The following is a 12966-nucleotide window of genomic DNA, read 5'->3' on the forward strand; positions in this document are numbered from 1 at the left end:
GGTAATCGCGTCTGTCTCTCCACCAGGAACCTCACGCTCCGCCTGCCCTACCGGAAGCTGAGCCCCTGGTTTGTGGGGCCCTTCAAGGTCCACCGGAGGGTCAACGAGGTAACCTATTGTTTAAACTTCCCACCAACTACATGATCTCACCCTCTTTTCATGCATTGGGGCAGGTAGCATTGTCCTGGCATCCGCCAATCCCAGATTTGTCCGTCAGACTGCCAGATGGTGAAGCGTGATTCATCACTCAAGAGAATGCGTTTCCACTGCGCCAGAGTCCAACAGCAGCGAGCTTTACACCACTCCAGCTGAAACGCTTGGGATTGCGCATGGTGATTTTTGGCTTATATGCGGCTGCTAGGCCATGGAAGCCCATTTCATGAAGCTCCCGCTGAACAGTTCTTGTGCTGACATGGCTTCCAGAGGCAGTTAGTGTACGCACTTAAGACCATGGCAGCTCTAGCAAGGCAGAAATTTGACGGACTGACTTGTTGGAAAGGTGGCATCTATGACGGTGCCACGTTCAAAGTCACTGAGCTCTTTAGTAAGGCCGTTCTATTGCCAATGTTTGTCTATGGAGATTTCATGGCTGTGTGCTCGTTTTATACCTGTAAGCAATGGGTGTGGCTGAAATGGCAGAATCCACTAATTTGAAGGGGTGTCCACATACGTTTGTGTGTATGTCTAGCTTAAATTGATTGATTTTGATTGGGATTTTTTTATTAAATTACTTCGATTGAGATATATTAATAGCAACTGGTTCATACGAAGAGAGTGTCTGGAATACTCGCTTAATGCCACATCTACAGTTTGTTTCCAATATCGAAAGGATTCGCTAGGCAAGCACAGTGTCATGCCCTGACCTTAGTATTCTATGTTTTCTGTATTATTTTGGTCAGGTCAGGGTGTGACGAGGGTGAAATTATTGTTTTGTATTGTCTAGGGTTTTTGTTTGTCTGTGTGTGTGTGTGTGTGTGTGTGTAGTCCAGGCATATGTAGGTCTATGGTGGCCTAGATTGGTTCCCAATCAGAGGCAGCTGTTTATCGCTGTCTCTGATTGGAAAATGGCAACCTAAATAGGATCCCCAGTTTGGTTTGTGGGTTATTGTCTATGTGATGTTGTTCGTTTTGTTGTTTTGTATTAGTTTGTTCAGTATATTTCTTTATTTAAAGAAGTATGTATTATAATCACGCTGCGCCTTGGTCTCCTCTCTACGACGTTCGTGACAGAATAACCCACCAAACAAGGACCAAGCAGCGTGAAAAAAAAGGGAACAGCGCTTAATGGGGAAATGGACCTGGGAGGAGATATTAGATGGAGCAGGACCCTGGACACAGCCGGGGGAGTATCGCCTTTCTGAAGAAGAGATAGAGGCAGCAAAAGCAGAAAGGCGCTACTACAAGGAGAAGTGCCGGAGAATAGAGGAACGGCGACGAGATGAGGAAACGCAGCTTGCACGAAAGCCCGAGAGGCAGCCCCAATAAATGTTTTTAGGGGGGGGGGGGGGCACACGAGGAGATTGGCTGAGTCAGGTAGGGGACCTGAGCCAACTACTCGTGCTTACCATGGGGAGCCAGTACGCCCTGTTCCTGCTCCTCGCACTCGCCCTGAGGTGCGTGTCCTCAGTCCGCAGCCTCCAGTGATGATCCATGGCACGAAGCCTCCAGTGATGATCCATGGCACGAAGCCTCCAGTGATGATCCATGGCACGAAGCCTCCAGTGATGATCCATGGCACGAAGCCTCCAGTGATGATCCATGGCATGAAGCCTCCAGTGAGGAGTCATGGCACGAGCCTCCAACAAAGGCTGCCAGTACGGAGCCTCCAGTGACGTCCTCCAGTACGGTGCCTCCAGCATCGCCCTCCAGTCCGGAGCCTCCAGAGACGCCCTCCAGTCCGGAGCCTCCGGCGACGTCCGGCAGCCGCCAGCAATGCCAGAGTCGCCCGGCAGCCGCCAGAGTCGCCCGGCAGCCGCCAGAGTCGCCCGGCAGCCGCCAGAGTCGCCCGGCAGCCGCCAGAGTCGCCCGGCAGCCGCCAGAGTCGCCCGGCAGCCGCCAGAGTCGCCCGACAGCCGCCAGAGTCGCCCTCCTGTCCGGCAGCCGCCAGCGACGGTCCCCAGTCCGGGCCCTCCAGCGACGGTCCCCAGCCCAGAACATCCGGCGATTATCCACGCAGTGAGGGTACTCAGCCGGGGCCTGTGGTGAGGATCCACAGTCCAGAGCCTCCGCCGATGATCCACGGGTCAGTGCTACAATTGAGGACACCGAGGGTAGATGCACACCCGGACCCTCCCCTATAAGTTCAGGTTTGCGGTCGGGAGTCCGCACCTTTGGGGGGGGGGTTACTGTCATGCCCTGACCTTAGTATTCTATGTTTTCTGTCTTATTTTGGTCAGGTCAGGGTGTGACGAGGGTGGATATGATTGTTTGTATTGTCTAGGGGTTTTGTGTGTGTGTGGTCTAGGCATATGTAGGTCTATGGTGGCCTAGATTGGTTCCCAATCAGAGGCAGCTGTTTATCGTCTCTGATTGGGGATCCTATTTAGGTTGCCATTTTCCAGTTTGGTTTGTGGGTTATTGTCTATGATGTTGCATGTCTGCACTCATTGTTTATAGCGGTCATGTTCGTTTTGTTGTTTTCTATTAGTTTGTTCAGTATATTTCTTTATTTAAAGAAGTATGTATTATAATCACGCTGCGCCTTGGTCTCCTCTCTGACGTTCGTGACACGCAGAGCATTTGAAATGCACTGCACTGTGGAAAGAGAAAAAGTTTGAAGTGCTATACTGAGGTCTTGTTAATGATGTGCAGCTGGCAAGAAATCCCATGTATGTGTCAGCAATTGTGGACATTATTGAGCTCCTTGTTTCAAACCAGCAACCACTGAGGGGGACATTGAACGTGACAAACGTGTTTAGTCTGCACAGAAGATGTATGCTACACCCGAGGAAAGCTCAACTAATCCAACTGGCATTTGAGGGGGATCTATAAGAAGATTTCGGGAGAATGGAATTGTCAATTACTCAAGTTCTACAGAACATCAAGGATGCTCCAACTCCTTCTGAAAAGCTGTTTGGTTTTTATCAAAATCTTGCTTTAGTGTGTAGGGCACTGTCCATGTTGACAGAACTCAGCAGAGATTTTGTGCGAATTGAACTTCTGTTTATTGTGGAATAGCATAATATGAATAGAATTCAATATGATTCCAATGCAACAATCCAAATGACGGTGAGCCTATTGGTTTTCGTGGTTTTAAATGAAACTGTATGTTTTAGAAACATGTTTATGGTAGGCTGGCATTACTAAATTTTTTTACGTGGGTTAAATTTCTGTATTGTGCCACATCACAACATGTTGTTTACGCGGGCCTATATGCCTATTTATTTGGTAAGACAGCTGTTCATGGCTGCATCTTACTGTATTAGGCTATTTGGATCTCCATTCGCCTCTTGTTTACTGCGTTTGTTTACGCTTAATGTAACTAGCCTAAATATAGGTTGTATAATGCCTTTATCGAGGTGATATTTTGTTTCCTAGGCCAACTACTTGGTAGCGTGTTCTGTTCGCATTCCTTTGGGCGCATTCGCAGTTGTCAGTATTGTAAGCCAAACTGCTAGTCAGTATTTTTGTTTGCATGCATGAATAACTAGGCTACTTACTGCTTTCAGAATTTTTTGTTTGCATTATTGGTGAGATGCACATATGCCACACTTGTCATATGGATGGATTATCTTGGCAAAGGAGGAATGCTCACTAACAGGGATGTAAACAAATTAGTGCACAAAATTGGAGAGAAATAAGCTTTTTGTGAGTATGGACAATTTCTGGGATCTTTTATTTCAGCTCATGAAACATGGGTCCAACACTTTACATGTTGCATTTTATATTTTTGTTCAGTGTATCTTGTAGCCTATATTCATTACCAAAACAGCCTTGGTTTACTGTGTAGGATGCTGACACAGTGCAGCGGCGATTTTGTGCCAACCTGTCACTTCAAAAGCATTCAATGTTCTCGAAGTCTCTGCATTTTAACTTAGTTTATTTTTGGTATTGTGTGACATAAGCATAATTCCAATGCAAGAACCCCCAATTGATTTTGACTCTAGGATGAATGAGGTGTAACTACTTGGGATATGTCCGGCTGGCAGGAAGGCAGCAGGATCATCATCCTTTCTCCCCTGCCTCTGGGATGGTTGCATGGCAGGGAGAATGTTGGACAAGCCTACCTAGCTATCATTTTTGATCCTGCTCTTATTTCAAGTACTCAGATGTTTTCCCATTGGTCGTACAAATAATCGTGTATTATGACCAGCTTGTGTGCAGTGTTTTATTTTTAAACAAAATTGACAGCCCTACTGACCCTAGTGGTAGCGCTTGGCTTGCTCTTGCAAATTCAGCATACACAACATTCTCAAATATAATTTTGTTATTTTACACGTCAAATTAAAACCTTATTTTGCGCGTAGCTAACTGGGATCCTAGTAAATTAACTTTCTCCCCAGCTACATCCCTGTCGTGACTAGATTCAATACTGATAAAGATGAGATTTACCATAGAAATACCATGATAGTTTGGACCAAAGATTTTTATAACTATCTGTGTTTGGACGTTTTTGAAGCTAGACAGCAACTTGACGTTTTTCGTTGCTATGGCAATAGCTACCTCAAGGTAGGTTAGTTTAGTAGTAAGCTAGCTAGAGTCCCTCCGCGATGACAAAAAATATAATTTTTAACCATACAATTGGTTTCGTCATCTATGATGACAGCTAGCTAGGATTTATATGGATGTGACATGACAATTAGCTAACCTCACTGCCCTCAGGATGCACAACGACAAGCTGGTGCGAATGACTAATGCACCGGTGTTGTGACGGTACTTTCATCAAATAAATAATACACAATATTATTTTGTGTAAAACTATAACCAGTCACAAAGTCATAATTATGGCTTAACCCTGCCTATTTCTAAAATGTATCTCATTAAAATCTGACTTTAAACCTAACCTTAACCGTATGCCTAACCTTAAATTACGACAAATCTATTTAGTCAATACAGGACTAAGATTGAATCGTACTATACCAGCTCCGACGCTCGTCGGATGTGGCAGGGCTTGCAAAGTATTCTAGACTACAAAGAGAAGCACAGCCGCGAGCTGCCCAGTGACACAAGCCTACCAGACGAGCTAAATTACTTCTAAGCTCGCTTCGAGGCAAGCAACACTGAAGCATGCATGAGAGCGATCACGCTCTCCGTAGCCGATGTGAGTAAGACCTTTAAACAGATCAACATTCACAAGGCCGTAACTAATCTATTTTTTTACTTAACCGTCAATGCAGTTAAGAAAAACAATTGTTAAGGGCTTGTAAGTAAGCATGTAACAAATCAAATTTGATTTGATTTCTGGCTGTGGAATCTGACGTTGTGGTATCTAGCTGAAACCGCAATCCGTGGCCACAGGGTATCCCATTTACATTTACATTGTATCCCCTGTATAACACAGCCACAAAGTCAAAATTGTCTACAAAAAAATAGGGTTAGGCATAAGGTTAGCAGTGTAAATTTAAGGTTAGAGTTCAGGTTTAAAATCTGATTTTAAGAAAATAATGTGTAGAACTGGGTGGGTTTAGCCGTAAAAAAAGAAAAAATTCAATGTGCAAGAAACTCAAGAACAGAGGGGTTTGCTTTAGCCGGCCTATCAACTGGGATTAAAGTCTGCGCCGATTGGGAACAATGTCGTACAGAATGGAGACCCGAGCTAGCTACAACCAGAGGACAAGAAGAATAGAGAGTTCCGGAGTGTAGGAATATGGAAGGTGGATGGACAAACTTGAATCTGGTCCGATGGTGGCAGGTATTGTAATGGAGGCAGCTGATACAATGTTTGACTTTGTTGACGTGAGTGAAGTTGGTAATTATGACTGGACGACGGTAATAAAGAAGAATGGAGCTAAAACTAAAGTTGGAAATGAACAGCAGTTTCTGGTTGGAGTACGCTCCATGAATAAGCATGTTTATTTGGGAGACCTGTTATGAAGATGGTGAAGGACGAATTGGGAAAAGTGGAGTCAGTCAGAGTGACCAAGAGCGGTATGATAGTGATTTCATGTGTATCGAAAGAGCAAAAAGAGAAAACTCTATAAACATTCAACTTATGAAGTGTAGTTATGATTTTCAGAGTAGGGCACCGAGGAAATGTGTCATCTCTGGCATCTCGCTGGATAGAGGTTTCTTTTTATTGAGACAACATGACGGGAATAGTTGGGTCATGTCGATTAACAGATACAGTGAATGGAAAGGAGGAAAGACATTTCTGTACTATTGATGTTTGGTAAAAAGTCTCTCCCGACCCATATAACGATGTGGTCTGAGCGTATGTACAAAACCCGCTACACTGTCATAAATGTAAAACGTTGGCCACGTGTCAAGTATTTGCAGATGGAATATCAGTGTTGAAGAGTCTGAGGATGCACAATGCTGCAACTGTGATGGGAATCATGTTCCAGAGTTCACTGTTAGGTCGAAGGAGGTCAAAGTAGTGAGGATCAGGGCTGCCGAGCAGGTCTCCTATACTGAGGCAGTAAAAATTAAGAGAGTAGATGATGCTATGGCAGTGGATGAGTAGCAGCCTGTTGATGTTGTTCATCAGACGAAATACTAATGGTGAAGGTTTATTTTTATTTATTTTTTAAATACGTTCATTGTGCTGGTGATTAATTGTACAGGACAAACAAATAAATTAAGAAACTGCAGCAAAAAGGTTATTGGATCTTCAGGACTTCACGGCTGAAACATTGCAGGGAATACTGTCGGAAGATACTCCCCCTCAGGCTCCAGAGCCTGTGTAGGGATCTGAGTTGACATTTGAAACTAAATGAAGGAATACATACTGAGTATGTTTTCACCCTTTCCTTTTTTTTCTTTTAAAGTTTCTCAGTTTTCACCCCACCCAGTAGGTGGCAGCAATACACCTTTTAGAGTCTGCCAATAAAAATTCAAAGAAGTAGAAGAAGCGCTCAATAGCTGCCTAATGCAATATGGTATCCAACGGAAAACATGCAGACAGCGAATGAAAGTAGGAAATTGATCAGCAAATGAAAGTCTATTGTGCACGCGCAATGCGAGCAGTACAACATGCACCCTAGAGTTGGACAATAAAGATCACTTGCCAGTTCTGCAGGCTGATCCTCAGGCATATAACGTCACCCACTCCTAGCCAATACAGTCCATACAAAGCGGAGTGGACCAACCAAAATGCCATGAATCTGTTTCCAACCAATGCATCCACACGTTTTGCACTCTACAATCCTTAATGAATAAGTCTCCTCTTCTGTTTGTCTCTGACAATGACTTTGACATCTATCTCACTAAAACATGGCACAGAGAGGGTGACATTTACCATTTTAAAGAAGCGAATATACTGAACAAACGCAACATGTAAAGTGTTGGTCCCATGCACAAAGTTTATTTCTCTACAATTTTGTGCACAAATTTGTTTACACCCCAGTTAGTGAGCATTTCTCCTTTTCCAAGATAATCCTTCCAATTGATAGGTGTGGCATATCAAGAAGCTGATTAAACAGCAAGATTATTACCCAGTTGCACCTTGTGCTGGGGACAATAAAATGCCACTCTAAAAGGCCACAGATATCTCAAGTTTTGAGGGAACGTGCAATTTGGCATGTTGACTGCAGGAATGTCCACCAAAGCTGTTGCCAGAGAATGTAATGTTCATTGCTCTACCATAAGCCACCTCGAACGTCGTTTTAGAGAATTGGGCCTTACGTCCAACCGGCCTCAACCGCAGACCACGTGTAACCATGCCAGCCCAGGATCTCCACATCCGGCTTCAGGATCGTCTGAGAACTGCCACCCGGACAGCTGATGAAACAGGAGTATTTCTGTCTGTAATAAAGACCTTTTTCTCAGGAAAAACTCATTCTGATTGGCTGGGCCTGGCTCCCCGGTGGGTGACTCATACTTTTATATATTTGACTCAAATATCAAAAGTGAGTGAAAGCTTAAAGATAATTTGCTTTTACTGTAGATTAATACATTATTATTACTATAACAGAATATGACACTATTTTCTTCAATTTGCAAAGGTCTAGGCACTTTCCTCCATATACAGTTGTGGCCAAATGTTCCGAGAATGACACACATATTAATTTTCACAAAGTCTGCTGCCTCAGTTTGTTTGATGGCAATTTGTATATACTCCAGAATGTTATGAAGAGTGATCAGATGAATTGCAATTAATTGCAAAGTTCCTCTTTGCCATGCAAATTAACTGAATCCCCAAACAACATTTCCACTGCATTTCAGCCCTGCCATAAAAGGACCAGCTGACATCATGTCAGTGATTCTCTCGTTAACACAGGTGTGAGTGTTGACGAGGACAAGGCTCGAGATCACTCTGTCATGCTGATTGAGTTCGAATAACAGACTGGAAGCTTCAAAAGGAGGGTGGTGCTTGGAATCATTGTTCTTCCTCTGTCAACCATGGTTACCTGCAAGGAAACACGTGCCATCATCATTGCTTTGCACAAAAAGGGCTTCACAGGCAAGGATGTTGCTGCAAGTAAGATTGCACCTAAATCAACCATTTATCGGATCATCAAGAACTTCAAGGAGAGCGGTTCAATTGTTGTGAAGAAGGCTTCAGGGCGCCCAAGAAAGTCCAGCAAGCGCCAGGACCGTCTCCTAAAGTTGATTCAGCTGCGGGATCGGGGCACCACCAGTACAGAGTTTGCTCAGGAATGGCAGCAGGCAGGTGTGAGTGCATCTGCACGCACAGTGAGGCGAAGACTTTTGGAAGATGGCCTGGTGTAAAGAAGGGCAGCAAAGAAGCCACTTCTCTCCAGGAAAAACATCAGGGACAGACTGATATTCTGCAAAAGGTACAGGGATTGGACTGCTGAGGACTGGGGCAGTCATTTTCTCTGATGAATCCCCTTTCCGATTGTTTGGGACATCCGGAAAAAAGCTTGTCCGGAGAAGACAAGGTGAGCGCTACCATCAGTATTGTGGCATGCCAACAGTAAAGCATCCTGAGACCATTCATGTGTGGGGTTGCTTCTCAGCCAAGGCAGTGGGCTCACTCTCACAATGCTGCCTAAGAACACAGCCATGAATAAAGAATGGTACCAACTCAACTTCTCCCAACCATCCAGGAACAGTTTGGTGATGAACAATGCCTTTTCCAGCATGGAGCACCTTGCCATAAGGCAAAAGTGATAACTAAGTGGCTCGGGAACAAAACATTGATATTTTTGGTCCATGGCCAGGAAACTCCCCAGACCTTTAATCCCATTGAGAATTTGTGGTCAATCCTCGAGGCGGGTGGACAAACAAAACCCCACAAATTCTGTCAAACTCCAAGCATTGATTATGCAAGAATGGGCTGCCATCAGTCAGGATGTGGCCCAGAAGTTAATTGACAGCATGCTAGGGCATATTGCAGAGGTCTTGAAAAAGAAGGGTCAACACTGCAAATATTGACTCTTTGCATTAACTTCATGTAATTGTCAATAAAAGCCTTTGACACGTATGAAATGCTTGTAATTATACTGCAGTATCCCATAGTAACATCTGACAAAGACACTGAAGAAGCAAACTTTGTGGAAATTAGTATTTGTGTCATTCTCAACCTTTGGCCACGACTGTATGGTAACAAATAGTGTGTTATTGATGAAGCAGCAATAATATGTTGTATAAAAAAATAACTGATGTAGACCACCCAAAACTGAAAGCATATTTACAAGGAAATTGTTTCATTAAAGTGTTGTTTAACAGTTTTCAGAGCAGTGTATGACAATAATTACTCAAGTACCATTTCCATAATTATATCATTCTCCCACATGTTTACCCTAATGCAGCACCTGTCTAACAGATATAGTAAGTCTATGTTGGTTTTACAGTACACTTACACTACCTCAGATAAACATGCATAAAATAAAACATGCTTGTTATTAAGACCATCATCTGAATCATTTTATTCTGTGTTCTCTCCTCCTGTAGTGAAGCATGGTTGTGAGGTCCTGATAAAATGGCCCTGTTCAATAGTCTCAAGGAGCTTTACATGTATGTGTAAGTGGATTTAATTATCACTCGCTACATGAAGCACAGACAATTTGTGTAGTTTTTTTTACAATTTGTGCACTAACACTCGCACTTTCCTTCTGGAGAAATCCCAAAGCACAGACGCAGGTGAGAATCACACACTACGTCTGATTGATGTGATACTTTATCTTCTCACTAGAGCGCAGTATTTGCTTAGAAATAAATCCTTCCCAACTAAGGAAATCTGATGACAAAATTGTGCACCCATTGCCTTCCTCATACAGGTAGATATCAATGCATGTTCGTGAGCTCAGACAGAAAATCTATTGAGTAGGCCTGATTTCAATCTCTTTCCTTTCATGGAAATGACAGTCAGATTTATTGGGGCCTTTCATTCAGTTCTTTGAGGTCCAACCCATCATCATGATAAGATGGACACAAGACTTGGTGGGTGGTATGAAAAGCCCTCCTTCCTGTTTCTGTCATTTCTAACTGAATGAAGATCAGTATCTGTGCTGTGAGCCTGTGGCGAAACCTTTGTCAAAGATGATAAAAAGACACACGGAGGAAAGAGAACTACATTGGTCATTTTAGTGTAATTGAAAATGGTTTTCTATGTATGGTGAATCTTAATGCCATTTATTCACCTTTTTGAACACAAAGACAGGATCTTATATTAATATAACTCTATTCACTGTTTCTAAAGCTTTTAAGCTTTTGTAAGCTAATTTAGCATAGTTCTTTCATGGAGTACTATTTAAATGAATGACTATTGAATCCATCAATATGGATGTAGTCCTATCATTTTAATTATGTGCTTTCTCTGTATACAGTTGTAATGATCAACTGAGATGGGTTAAAAGCCGAGAATGTGAATGCTGTGAAAAGGAGACGCTGGGTATAGGTCGTAGAGCATCCCTGCTTTATAGGAAATCAGTCAGTTTGGGACACATTCATTAAAGTATAAACGCAAGTCGAAAATGGAAATGTGTGTTCAAATTGCAGCTTGTGTCCTCTTCCATAATGAGAAATAGATTTGGGCAATGGTTGGTGCTAATACCCTCTGATCCTTCAATTTAGATTAATTCTCAGTGCAATGTTTTCCCTTTTACTCCTAATATTCCACATACAATACAATATTATGTAGATTTAAAAACTCTCAGAAGTAATTTGGGATTATTTGGTGAAAAGGCCTAATATGATGTGTCACGATCGTCGTAGTGAGGAGACCAAGGCGCAGCGGGATGATAATACATCTTTTTAATACCGAAGAAGACTGAACAAACTATACAAAATAACAAAACGACTGTGAACGCTAAATGACACGAGTGCAGACATGCAACATCACATAGACAATAACCCACAAACCAAACTGGAAAATGGCAACCTAAATAGGATCCCCAATCAGAGACAACGATAAACAGCTGCCTCTAATTGGGAACCAATCTAGGCCACCATAGACCTACATATGCCTAGACTACACACACACACCTAGACATACAAAAACCCTAGACCAGGGGTGTCAAACTCATTCCACGGAGGGCCTAGTGTCTGCAGGTTTTTTGGTTTTTCCTTTCAATAAAGCCCTAGACAACCAGGTGTGGGGAGTTCCTAACTAATTAGTGATGCTAATTCATCAATCAAGTACAAGGGAGGAGCGAAAACCCGCAGACACTCGGCCCCCCGTGGAATGAGTTTGACACCTGTGCCCTAGACAATACAAAACAATCATATTCACCCTCGTCACACCCTGACCTGACCAAAATAATACAGAAAACATAGAATACTAAGGTCAGGGCGTGACAAGATGTCCATTTAGACTCCATAATCATTATAGTACCATAAAGTGCAACAACATCATTTTGCTATGCATTAATATACTTTTCAGTTTAGTACACATGTACCTTTTTACAAAATGTTTGAGTATATTAACATTCAAAGTAACCCTTGTCAGAGGAAGGCCCTAAAAATTGTCAGACTCCAGCCACCCTAGTCATAGACTGTTCTCTCTGCTACTAGAGCATCAAGTCTAGGTCCAACAGGCTTCTCAACAGCTTCTACCCCCAAGCCATAAGACTTCTGAACAGCTAATCAAATGGCTACCCAGAATATTTGCATCCCCCCCCCCCCCCCCCCACACACACACGCACACTTTTACGCTGCTGCTATTCTCTGTTTATTATCTTTGCATATCACTTTAACTCTACCTACAAGTACATATTACCTCAATTACCTTGATTAACCGGTGCCCCCCCGCATATTGACTCTGTACCAGTACCCCCAGTTTATAGCCTCGCTATTGTTATTTTACTGCTGCTCTTTATTTTTTACTTGACATGTATTTTTCTTAAAACTGCATTGTTGGTTAAGGGCTTGTAAGCAAGCATTTCACTGTAAGGTCTACCTACACCTGTTGTATTCGGCGCATGTAACAAATACCATTTGATTTGTTCTATTCCACTCTTCTTATCTGGCTTTATCTGTCTTGTTTTAACATTTGTTCATTTTAAGGTCATCCAATGGTAATAAGCTGATGACGGGACCTGCCCAGTAGGTGTCCTTGTAAATGGGGCCTGTCATGCCAAATACTCTCTGCCTGCCAATTCGTGTACCCCCATGCGTCACATTATGATTCGATAAGCTGTTAACGTCTGTTGCTATGTCAACGGTGTGGTGAGCTAATGCGTAACATTTTGGAAAACATTGCAGCCAAATGGACATTTTCAGCAGAAGAGTCAAAAAAGGCCTTCGAGGACATTCAAACTCATACAACTGGCAAAGTCTCAACAGAGAGAAACAAAGACACATAAATGCACAGCTTGAATTCATTTCACAGCCTGTCCATCTTTCTACTTTTCTCACAGTGGACCAACCAAAGGTGAGAAATATGACGACAGAAATGGAGGA

The sequence above is a fragment of the Salvelinus fontinalis genome, chromosome 5, assembly GCF_029448725.1.
Source record: "Salvelinus fontinalis isolate EN_2023a chromosome 5, ASM2944872v1, whole genome shotgun sequence".
NCBI classification, from domain to species: domain Eukaryota; kingdom Metazoa; phylum Chordata; class Actinopteri; order Salmoniformes; family Salmonidae; genus Salvelinus; species Salvelinus fontinalis.